The sequence below is a fragment of the Uloborus diversus genome, chromosome 6 (assembly GCF_026930045.1).
Source record: "Uloborus diversus isolate 005 chromosome 6, Udiv.v.3.1, whole genome shotgun sequence".
Lineage (NCBI taxonomy): Eukaryota > Metazoa > Arthropoda > Arachnida > Araneae > Uloboridae > Uloborus > Uloborus diversus.
Genome location: NC_072736.1, coordinates 19,257,829 through 19,271,637, shown reverse-complemented (window position 1 = coordinate 19,271,637; position 13,809 = coordinate 19,257,829).

Here is a 13,809-nt window from a genome sequence, read left to right as displayed (position 1 = left end):
AAATACTGACACAAAACGTTTCACATTTGTGTGACCAAAACTCAAGGAGATATTCGAGTTCGAAGTTTTAAAGGACCATATAGAAGATGAGTATGGAACTTATCGTCAATTCAGAAGAATGACAGGTTGCTGAAGTAAAAAACATTTTTTTTTTCATTGCTATTCAAAAATAAATGCAAATGTTTATGCCATGATATGCAAAAATAGACTGCAAAATCTCAATCAGTTTGAAAATCCACTCTATGCACACATATAGTTTTAAACCCTTGTAAACTACTACATTTCCCCTCAAAAGATGCTACTGACGTCAAGTGTAAAGTGGTGCAAGTCACAAAGCGCTGCGTTTCATATCTTGGAGAATATTGGTCGTAGTAATGTCACACGTTTTGTATTGGAATTATTTTTCAGGGGAAATTATTTCCCTGAATATAAGTTAGGGAACCTAGGACCCGTATAAAAAGTTAAATTTTGTATTTTTTGACTCATTTTTATTTTTGCTTAAAACTTTCAATAGCTAAACCATTCATCTGATTTTGAACATTTCTGCAAATAGAAGTATGCATCTAGGACTAACGATGCGAAAATAGAAGTCTTGCAGGTTAAAACGGAAAACCCTGTATATAGTTATCACTGTAACTCACATGGTATAGGGTCTGGTGGGGGAAAGTGGTCAATGGGGTAAAGTGGTCATACGTCAAATGAATGGCTATAGCTTGGAAATAAATGTTCGAATGAATGTGAAATTTTTATTTTAGAGTAAGGCAGTTAGAAACTACATTTTGAATACAAAATTTTACAACTGGCAAAATTTTATTTGGTAAAAAAAAATATTTTGCCTGAATATGAAAATTTTTAAAATCTATACACCTATTTTAACTTTCCTAGGGAATTTTGTTTGTTAGAATTAGGAATTGATTGACTGAACAGGAAGCTTCCCACATGTCTCAAGAACTCTTACTCATTAGCAGTTAGCTGAATCTATTTTAGATAATTTTTTAGAACAATTTAAGTGAGATGGGGTAAAGTGGTCATAATATTAGGCTTAACGAATATTGTTCTTCTAATGTCACTTAATCTTTAAGTATAAGGCAGATACAAAATAAATATTAGTTTTACTTAATATGCATTGTTTTTACAGTAAACGGGGTTAAATATACGACTATATGAGTATACATAAGTATAAATACTCGTGTAGGCACGTACATAGGCGTATTCAAATAAATGCGCCAGTAAATACGTATATGGGTATCTGCAAGCATCTTTTATCCATACAGCTATATATTCTACTATATATGTATATGCTCGCTTATATTCGCATATTCAAGAACACTTATATAATCAGGTATACACGTAATATACGCGTACCTACTCGAGTAGACACTTACATACAAGCATAAGAAAGCATAAGTACTTATATACGTCTATACAGGTATATAATCGTATGTTTACACGTATACATGCGTATATACTCGTGCTTCCATACTATATATACGGGAGTAGACATATACAAAGACGCACTGGATGTATCCACGAATTAACTCGAGTATACTCGTACATGTATGTATATATGTACACTTGTATATACATATATACGTCTACTGTACACATATATACTCAAGTATGCACATATTTTCTCGAGATACAACTGCATTCGCGCATATGATACGCGTATATACTCCTATACACGTGACACGCGTATAAACGTGACACGTATATACACGTGTCACGTATGTACTCATGTAGACACGCATACACGCCTGTAGGTAATCACATATGCATGCTTATATACTCATATATACACGTATATACTTGAGTAGGCACGTGCATGCATGTATCTGATGTAAACATGTATCTACTCATATAGGATCGTGTTTACTCGTGTATAACACGACACGAATATATTCGTGTACACACGCATATACCCGTAAATATACTTGTAACTATAAAAACAACCGAAATATACAAGTTTTAGGGTTATTTATAATGGTTTTGCATCTATTTTTAACTATAACCACTTTACCCCATGATATGATCACTTTCCCCCACCCCATGGGGTAAAGTGGTCATAAAAACATAGGGAAAAGAAAGTGCTATAAAACTACTAAAATCAATGTTTTTCTTTCTAAAATGCAATGTACCGTGTTCTTTAATAATGCAATGTAAAATAACAACAAAAAAAGTTCAAGTGTTTAAAGAATTTGTTGTATTTATCATCCACCTAAGTTGAAAACCTACGATTTTATGACCACTTTACCCCACCAGACCCTATCTTTTTACCGGTCAAAATGTAATATCATCTGATATGGCACTTTCTTTCTTTCAAATCACTAACCGGCCAGGGCAGTGGGTTAAAGCGCTGCATTTTTAGTGCGTTATGCTACTCTTCTTTCCTTACTTAAATAAAAGAAGGAGAAATTAGTACAAGATATGCTTGTTAGTGGATGATCCTGTTGAATTTTACCCGTAAGAGGTGATATTTCTACCGAAAAATTGTTTGTAATTACTTGTTACTACACTGGGCCTAATTTTGCTAGATGATATTCAAAAGGCGACAGATAAATGTAAAGCCATTAAGAGCTTTATTTCGTATGAAATGTAAATATATATTCCCATTGCCAAGTGTATTATTTCCACCGATCACTGTTCTTTTGGAAATTGCAAATTCATATTGCGGACTCTGCACAATGTCACACCAGTCACATCCCAAAAACATTCCTGTTTGGTAAAAAAAAAAAAAATTCATCATAAGTATCATTTATTGAGATTCATTTGAATGTCTTTAACGCAAAAAAAAAAAAAAAAAAAATGCTGTGTTTATGAAACATTAAAATTTATATTCAGGAATTTCTAGAAATATGAGATTCGAAGAAACTCGCGTCTCTCAAAAGTCACACCCGTCACAAGAATTTAAACGTTTCTTAAAAAAAAAAATAAATAAAAAAAATTAAAAAAATTAAAACTTCTGCAGTTTTCGTTTCAACTTAATTATGTGAGCAAATGCATAGTTAAATGAGATTAAAATATTTTGTTAGTTGTTATAAGCAGTAAAAGTCTTGTCTGGGCGCCAAACTCGTTACCATAGAATGGCCATTCAGCAGGTACAAAAACGATGCAACACTAATTTTTTAAAACCCATAATTGATTTATGCCTTAGTTATAAGTCAGTATGAAAGCAATACAGTAGTTTAGATGAGTTGAAATTCCCTGCAACTTATTTTGTTTGCAGTATTTTAGTTTTAGAGTGTCTATTTTCTGTATAAAACCTTAAAAAGAAGCACATAGAAATCATAAATCCATGACTTCTACCTTGATTGTTTCTCTCTCTCTCTCTCTCTCTTATATATATATATATATATATATATATATATATATATATATATATATATATATATATATATATATATATATATATATATATATATATATATATATATATATATGTGTGTGTGTGTGTGTGTGTATGTATAGTATATGTATGTATAGTAATATCAACTTAAGCAAAATATTTTTAATGCAGTAGTGCCAGACATAAAACAAAAGAAAAATACACTTTCAATGAAATAATTTTTTTTCGTTTGCCTGAACATAGAAGACAAAAGATATTAACAACATCTCTTTCCAAAATTAATTCAATACCTTATTTGAAGTGGTGTTCTTTTTAATTTAATATATCCCTGAAGGCATTGCCACCAAGTGCGTACTAGTTTTTGTAATTTAATTTTTCACATTTAACAAAAGAATGATTAAAAAAATAACAGAGAATCGAAATTTAAAAAAAAATATTTTCTACACTTCTTTGAAAATTGACAGCAAAAAAGTGTGTCAAGCAATTAGGAATGTGAGCAGAATATGACAGATTCAAAAAAGAAAAAAAGAAAAAAAAAAGCAGACTTCATTCAATTTCTTACGCTCCCTTTTTAATATTTATTTTCATCAAACGTATTTAATACAGTATGAAAAAAAATAATTAAAAATAATTCGATATTTGGTACCTGTATCACTCGATATCTACTTACTGGATAAAATAGTGTGAAGAACCGTTTAGATTTTACGCAGCAATTCATACAGTTTTTTTGAAATGTTTAGTAAATACATAGCATACTGATTTATTGTGTAGATAAATCTTTATTATTGTAAAGGCATATTTTCTTAACATTGGAGTTATTCATTGTTCTAAAAATCTCAAGCAATGGGCTGTGAAAAATAAGAACACGTTTTTGAGGTATTAAGGACAGGAAGCAACTAGCTAAAATATCGACACATCATTATGGAGACGTAGTAAATTTAAAAAATATAAATTCATAATTACAACAGTATTTTAAGAAATCTTTTAAATTTTGCTTTCTTCCTTAAAGGTAGCAAAGGATGATTTATGTCGTCCATGTAGGAAATATGTCCTTCTTTTCTGAGCAGATTTTAAAAAGCAAATAATTTTGTATTTCAAGTTTCGTTAAGGAAAATACACAACAATTTTCAATTGATATTTCGTTTACGAAAATACAAAACACAAATTTTTAGAAAAAAATAAATTTAAGATACTTTGCTTATCTGTTTGAATAGATTTGAGCAGAATTAACGTTAAAAAAAATAAGAAAAAGCTTCTCAAATGGGGCCAGACCAAAGTTAAACAGAGTTTTCAATCAAATCTGCGGAAGAAGAAAAAATGTAGAAAAACTGTAGATTTTTGATAAATGTTTTAAAAGGTTAATTTATGCTAATACTACCTAATTTATTTCGCATGACAATAAGATGGAAGTTGAAATACAGATAATTCAAATGATGCGCTTAGCATAAAGAAAACTTTTAGTGCAAAAAAAAAAAAACTTATTTGGTGTCTTTTAACAGAAAACTACTTTATAAATATTAATTTTAAAAACAATTTGTTGTAAAATTCCGTTTTAGTTTTCTGTAATCAGAGTTTGAAAAACGGGGTGTTGAATTCTTTCTTGAGAACAGGAAGAGTTGTTGGACTTTGTTCGTAGAAGTTGTCGTTTTAGAAAAATTCACAACCAAAATTCGTATGGGGTGAGACGAGAATAGGGGAATAGATAATGGGAAATGCTGTGATATAAGAAATACTGTGTTTGCAGTTGTGCTCGTGACGATTAAAAAACATTAAATTGCAATAATGGCATGCACTTTGCTTACGTTTGACGAGCACGACCGATCCGGTAGCGACCGGTTGGTTAATCACGTGACGGCAAGGACGTCAGCAGTTATTAACCAGTTGTTCACGAACCAATGCTTCATCGAACGCTTTCGGTTGATCACCGGTTACTTGCGCAGACATGACGCAGACGAATAACACACAGGTTAAAAAGATATATAGTTGGTTAGAAATGTCACGTGGTTCCATCAACCAATCAACAAGTTAGATTTGCGGTCGACCAGTAAATCAACCGGTGAGGCTCATAAAACGACATCGGAAGCAACTAGTTAACCGGGAGCTCTCAAGAATGCTGCGGTTAGCAGCCGGTTACTCACCGGTCGACCGGTGAGCTTCGTCGAACGCAACCTTTTTAAATATACTTCAACGGTTATTTGCAACATACATAATTACATAGATAAATGCTACATTAAAACAACGGCGTGAGTAGTAACAAGAGCAAGCAACATAGATAAAGCACACATGTATGCTTTTATCTACGTTGCTTACTACAGTTACTTCAACGCACAAATGTTTTTATTATTTTTGTAAAAGAATAATTGTTTGCAATTCTTTCTGGTACTTGTTTTTTGTTTGCAGGTGTTCTTTACTTTATTGCAGAGTGTAACAAATTCAGTGGTATGCTCTGTTCAACATTCTATGTACAGTACAACCTCGTTTATCCAGACTAACAGGGAACAAAGACAATTCGGATTAACGGAAATCTGAACGTTCCGGAAAATGTGGGAAATAAGCAAAAACATATTCCTAAACAAGCAGGCTTATCTTTTATTAAAGCAGAAAACGATGACTTGTAACAAAATTACATGGGATTGTTACTCGCAAATACTTTATCATTTACTGTTCAGCTACAGTGGTGTCGCACTTTCACTTTAAATACTCCATGTTGTTTATTAAATGTTGGTTATTAGTTGTTTTACTATAACTTAATGCACAACCTATGTAGTACATTTAATGAAAAAAAAAAGCGATTATTTTTCGTATTTGTAATTCCGTTGTTGTCATCATAATTTATAATTATTATTTAATTGAATATATATCTGATCTGGATGAACTAGTGATTTGGATAAACAGGGACTGGATAAACGATGCTCTACTATACTAACAAAACAATTTTATGTAGAGGAAAGTTATTTTTCTTAATACGAATAATACATGCTCCAATTTAACAATCCTTCTCAAACAGTGATCGATTTCAAAAGCGCCGTTAAAATTAATAACTCAAACGGTATATATATTGATCTTCTAAATCCTGCATTTTACGTTATTGAAAGAACCCAAGAAACCTTATTGATTTATTTTAACTGTGCAATAACTCCGACTTCAGCATTGCACCCTCCCGCATTTCTAACTCATACTGGCAATTCGGAGCAATTCATTCCAACCCTGCATAAACAGGACACACGCAAATGGTGCAGTGCTAAATCTGACTTCGAATTATATCTGACTGATCATTTGTTTGGTTCTGCGGCTACATTTAGCCAAGCGTTTAATTAATAGCATCCCTGTAAAGTTACATTTCAGAATGAATGCATTAGTTTCATGAGAACTTATAGTCATTCTTTGTCGATTAACTGTGATTGCTGCAAAGATACGAACTGGATGGAAAACTAGCAATCGAATCGGAAATTCATTTCAACTTGATGTGTCTGGTTACTTTAAGGGATCAATAGGGGTACAAGTTCAAGGGTTTTAATAACTTTTAAGATGGACATTTTTTAATCCATAATTTATGGGTGTTTTGAGCACTGCAAATAGAAAACTGAGGTGGATTAGAAAATAAAAATTACAGATACTTCGTCAAAATAAATAATAAAAAATGCTTTGAAAGACAAATAACATTTTTCGCTTCGTTTTTTTTAATCCTAAAAACACAAATTATGCAAAGATTATATTAAAAAAGGTTGTGCAAGATATTAGGGGACCAAAATCCAACGAGAATCACAGTAATTTAAGAAACCTTTTTTTTCTTTTTTTTTTAAATTTGAAGATTGATGTAATAGAATTTTACTTAAAAATTATGTATGCATACATAATTTTTAAGTTTATTTTTACACATTTTCTTAACACATTCTACATTTAAAGTAAAATAAAATTTAAGAAAAAAAAAAACGAGACACTGAGAAGCAAAGGGATGAAAGTACACTTTTTACAGTTTTGAGTGAAACGCGTTTGAAGTGTAGATCGTAAATTTGCTCTCATTGATATGTTTTTACTTCCTTTTACGAAGTAAAGGAAGTAGTGTATTGGCGAAAAAAAAATTCACACAAAAATCGGCCTTAATTACCATTTTGTTAGCCCCCGAATGAATATTGATTTTTTTTTTTTTTTTTTACCGGGCCACACGTGCATTTATGCCTAAGAAAGTATAGACACCCGAAATATCCATTTTAATGATCCTAATATGTATTACAACAAATTTTCTCGTGACGTCCGTATGTACAGGAAGTGGTTAATGGGGTTGTTTCCTTCAGTCAAAAGTACTACTTTTATCACTGAAATTGATAGAATGTGTAAAAAAAAAATAACATGAACCCAGAAAATACTTTCATTTTCCCAACAGTTATTTTTTAATCTAATTTTTTAAAACGTCCGCTTTTGAAAATAAGGTGTGGTCTTTATGACGTCACAAGTGATGCGATATGGCGCATCTTTCTACCACGTTTCCACGTTATGATAATCAAGAAGCGAATTAAATATTGCGCTCTACTCTTGCTATCAACCATATCGTTGTATTCTGTGTGAATTATCTACTGCAAGGCTAGAAATCCGAGTGTGTGGGATGGAAAAAAAAAAACTACATTTGTAACTTCTGCAACTAAAAAATGAAATAAATTATTTTTATTCTTCATAAAAATATCTAAGATGATATATAATAAAATTGTTGAATTAAAATTTCATGCTTTTTATTCATTTGTTAAGTGATAAAATAGTCTTTCCTCAAGCGTCCCGTTTTTGGACCACCTCTTGAAAAACGTGATTTTGCCTTTTTTCGTAATTGGTGTGAACATTGGTGTAATGGATTTGTTCTCTAAGATCACCTTCATAAATGTTTTTAAGAGTTAATGGCACTAAACTTTTCCTTTTAGCTTGAACAGGTAAATTAGTAGGTAGAAAATGAAACTGGTGGTTCGTTTTTAGACCACTTCCTCTACGTATGTATGTGCGTATGTGTGTATGTGCATATGTACCTTGCATAAGTCAGAAACAGTATGTCCTGGAAAGTTGAAATTTGGTACGTAGACTCCTAATGGGGTCTAGTTGTGCACCTTCCCTTTTGGTTGCACTCGAATGTTCCGAAAAGGTTCTTTGACACCTTTTTGGGGAGGGGAATCATTTTTAATTTCAATGCAAACTCAAGAGGTGTTATAGTTTGGCAAACACTTGGCGATATATCGCAAAGCTTTTGGTCGCCAAGTTATTTGGCCAACTTGGCGATAAATTTGGCGTGTTTATTATTATTATTATTAATCTGGTTTTATTTTGGCCACTACTGGTGATATTTAAAGAGTTAACCATTCAATCACATTAAAATGTCCAATTTTGGAAAAATTAATCTGTATAAAACTTTTTTTGCTTCAATTCGCAACGAACTTAGGGTAAAAATATTTAAAGTGTTTCTTTGCTTACTACAAGGTACTATTATCATTAAACTGGCGTAAAAGGAAGTCATGTGATGCACACATCAGCTCGTTTTCTAAATTATGTTGCGAAATGTTTAAATTTTGATCAGATGGCGCTGCTTCGCAGCATATAAGGGTATGATTTTGTTTTTTTAATAAGTATTGTTGTTGTTGTTCAAATGTGTGTGTTCAAGAGGTGCAAGATTGCACAAATCTTTTGTTTAAATAAAGTGTGGTTAAGATAATTAATTGAATGTCAGTTTAATTAGAGATAATCAAACTTCATCGTAAAATAGATGAATAATCCTGCAGCATAGCAGAATCTGCCAGGGCTACTTGTATTATCTCTTAATTACAAAATTCAAAAAAATCAAAAAAAAAAAAAAAAACTCAGATCTGCAGACGCTACCATCTTCGCTGCAAATACTTCTTTATCCAAACCTATCTTTTTAGAAGCTCAGCTGCTTTAAAAATGAAAACTATCATATTTACTCGTTATGAAATTGAAAGAATCTTAAACACTAAAGATACTTTTTATTACTTTATTATGTTCTACGGTACAAACTATTGGGTTTTTTTATTATTAAAAAAATAACTTTAAGTTCAATCCACTTAGCATATTGACGCGGCTTTAAAGATAAACGTAGATCAAAATATTGTCAACATCGCTATAATTGCAAGAAAGATTTTTGCGAATCACATGGAAAAATCAAGAAGAAGAAGAAACATCTTTAGCTACAAAGAAATCGAAATCTCTCCAACCTCACCCTGAGAAATGGTTCTTAAAAGTTCCAGACGGTTCCAGTTGCTAGCTTATTAAAAGTTGGAAGATTTGATAAAAAACAAGATTTCTTCATGCTTTTGAAATCGATTTTTGAATATTACAGAAAAAAATGTGAATAATTCAATTCCGCGAAAGCTCCGATTTCTTTTTATGCTCAGTTGATTTTTCTGGATGATTTCGGCAAAATATTTTTCTCGAAGCATTAGTAAACCATAAATTGAAGCGCGAATTCTCTAAGAGGATCTTGCAACGCTTTTTCAACCCTAACATTATTATTGATCATTTTCTATCTACCTTTTAAAGTTAAAGTTATGTTGTATATTATGCATTAACTGAAGACATGTACATGCTTTTAATTGTGTTTAATCATGTTTATAATTTAAAACAGTACTATTTTTATTTATTAAGTTTTATTTTTAAAAAAATAATTGCATAATTGATGTATGCTCAATATATTTGCAGGGTGGGACATTTTTAGTTAATTTTTTTAATTTTTTTACTGGAATTTTTATTGAAGTCAGTACACCCTATACCGTCAATGTTAATTTGCACTGGTTCATGTACCTTTTTCTGAAAATCTATTACAGATACAATTATGATTTTGTAAAGTGAGTTGACTTTTTTCTCTCCACTGAAATAAAATTTTACAGAAAGAAACCTTATTTTTTTAAAAAAAAAGTTCTGATGTGTAAGTCACTGTATTTTCTTTCAAAAAATGCCATTTTTGCTACACGGAATCAGCTCCATAAAAAATATTTTTGGAATATGGGAAAAATTTTACTTCAGTATATGCAATTAGATGTATGGAATTGGTTCTAAAAATTTCAAAGCTAACACAATTTAATTTCTGAGAAAAAGGAACATTTAGTTTCAAAAATACCTTTTCGAGATTTTTCAATTTAAAGGGGAAAATCATATTTCATCAAAACAGGTTTACATTTCTTTAAAGCTTATTTTAACTTATTTCTAATATGAGCACGATCAAGAAGTTTATGTCATGAAAAAGGTATTGAAATATAGTTTCAGAATATATCAAAATCAGAAAATCGAATTTTTGAAAGGATTTAGGATACTGACTTCCCTTAACCTTCGCTTTTAATTGTGACATATTCGAATATAAGGAGCCATTATGAATCAAATGCAAAGTATCAGCTTTTTATAAGGAATTTAAGTACTTGAATATTAGATGTATGTTCAAAATCTTTTTTCATGATTTTGACATTTTTACGCATGCATTTGTATTTTACTCTCGGAATTCAAACTTTGACCTTTCTTTGTGTTGCATTGGATTATATTAAGGAGCAATTGTGCATCAAAATATGAAGTATCAACCCCCTAAAAGTAATTTTGGTACTTGCATACTGGATGTATGCTCTATTTTTTTACAGGGGTGTAACATTTTTACGCATACATTTCATTTTATTCCCGGAATTTCAAACTTTGACACTCAGTTAGGATCCATTTGAATATACAGTACTGGCCAAATTATTAGACTAAAGAGGTTTTTTTTTTGTACACTATTTGTACTAAAATACTTTTTATTTTACTGTTAAAGTACAGTACATACTATACACTGATTATTACGTTATTTTAGCATAATTTAATGCTTGCAGGTGGTAGCACTGTCTTCTTGGTTTGTGTTCTTTGTTTATCTACCAACCAGGAACATAACTTCAATCCGCTTAAACAGTTTACTAGTTCTTTTTATTAGTGTGTTCTGTTATATTTAAAGTTATTTTTTGGTAATTAGTGAGTATGTGTATGTGAGTACATATAAAAGTGAGTATAAACAACTTTTTACCTCCTTTTTTAAAAATTTAAGAAATGGTGTAATCCTTGTGAAAAGTATGCCAAAAAGACTTAAAATAATCATCAAGAACAAAGGAATGCAAACCAAATATTAGATAATTGTTACAATGTTCGTTAATGTGTCTATAGTTACGTAATCAATAAAGAATTTGCTTTTAAAACAGTCTTAGTCTAATAATTTGGCCAGCACTGTAAGTAGCCAATGTATCAAAATATGAAGTATCAACTCTCAGTGCCGACAGAAGTCAAAACTTAATAACACAAAAGAAATTTTTCATGTTTGTACGCGCGCAAGCGGGTGTGTGGTGTGTGTTTAATTTTCATTTATAACTAATTGTAGTTTCGAAAATCAAAGTCTTATGACTTGTAGATTTACAATATAAGCTACAGTCTAGTTTTAACGTTTATCAGCGATGCAAGCATCAACTATATGCATTTTGATTGGTCTATCTCTGTTCGTTTACAAATTAAATTTTGATGCAAATACATGAAATATTAGAAAATCCATTTTTAGTTTGTGTTATTCAGTTCTCCATGCATAAAAATAACAAACAATACACAAACTGAACTTACCACGCAATCAATTTATTGCATTAACCCTCTTTAGTAACTTGGCAGAAAAGCCGATATGACGTGAGATTGACTAGCATGCCGGGAAACTCGAATTTGGAGGCATGCCAGATAATTCGTGGTTTATTTAAAAAAAAAAAGATTTTTGTTTAAAAAATGAGATTTAAATTTAAAAAATCCATTTTTTTTATTTTTTTGAAATTTATATATATATCATTCCTATTCAATTTCATGATTTTTTACGCCACGATCATCATCATCATCATTATTATATTCCAAAACTGATATAATAGGCATATGGTTATCAAAATAGGAAATAAAAAACTGATTTGAATCTGTTTAAATATCGTTTAAATACTACATCAACTGCACTTTAAAAACTCGTTAGGCTAAGATTGCAATCATCGAATATCGTTTAATTAAATTCTCTATTTAAAAATTCCATTAATGGTAGATTTTTATCATCTGCAAAGTTGGTGTTGAAATCCCCCACTCAAAACCAGTGGCAATTTATCAAAGCTTTTCCCAATTTTATCTTGAAGTAATGCAAAAGCGTCTTTAGAATAAATAAATAAAATTTCATTTAGAAATTCCCGTATTGCGCTTGAAGACTTATCCGGTGAAATATAAACCGCATCCCTAACAATTAGCTGTCCATTTTCAGAGTGGCAACGGCAAGCACAACGTCTCATCGATATCAGAAACACAGTTTTTTCTCATCTCGAAAAATACCCAGCGCCTGAAGAAGTTTTCACTTCAAAAATATTATATGAGGGTGAGGACTGAACTCACGATGGACAGCTTATTCGATTCTTGAGACAGACGCACTGCGAATTGTGCCACTGAGCCACGTAATTTTTACGAAAAAAATCGCACGTGAAAGAGCAGAAATAAGCCACGCATGCGCTGTATTCCAAATGTTGGTGAGGTGACAGTTTTTTCGGTGCCGGGAAATGGATGTTTTTTCCCCCACATCAAAAGTGCTCAACGTGCCTAAAGATGTTTTCACTTTTTTTTTTTTTTTAAAGCTACTATTTTTGAAGTTCTTTAAATAATTTGTGAGCTTTTAAAACTGACTATTTTGAAATATACATTAACAGAAAATTTACGAAGTATTTCTCTAGTATGTCTCTTTTAAAAATTAAAGCGACAAGGAAAAAAAAGGCTAAAATTGAAACATAAAAATAAGTTCAAATAGTAGGTAAAAGTAAAAAAATTAAAGGTCATTAAATTTCTCATTTTATGTTTAGAGAAGATAAAACTTACCACTCCAATGGCAAGTCACATGACTATCTTAGCCATAACCAACTGAATTTAAGCGTTCTGTTTAGGGACTACTCCCACTCTGCGATCCCAGAAATATTTTTATAGCTTTGAAAATTGACTCTTTATTGCAATATAGAAATTTTAAAACATGCACAACAACACAAGTACGTTTCTTTGAAAAAATGAAGCTCAGAATACAAAATTTTTTGTGTCAAATTGTAAAATAAAAATAAACTGGTTGTTCAAAAACTCTGCGTAATATTCTGACTTTTAAACAAAGTGATATTATATTTTTCCTTTCAAGTTCTAAGAAGCTAAAATCGATCGCTCCAATAACAATCGGATTGGCTATCTTAGACAAAAACAACTGCATTAAAACATAGTTCATGGGAACTGCTCCCATTTTGCGATTCAAGAAATGATTTTTGAGCTTTCAGAAATGATTGAAAAGAAGCATTGTTCCCCCATGTGACAAAATAGTCGATTGCTTATTCGAGAAAAGTAAACACCTTTGCCAAACTTGACGTCATTGGATGATAAATGTAGACACATGACTGATTCGACTTTGATAAATGGAGAGATGTTTTCCT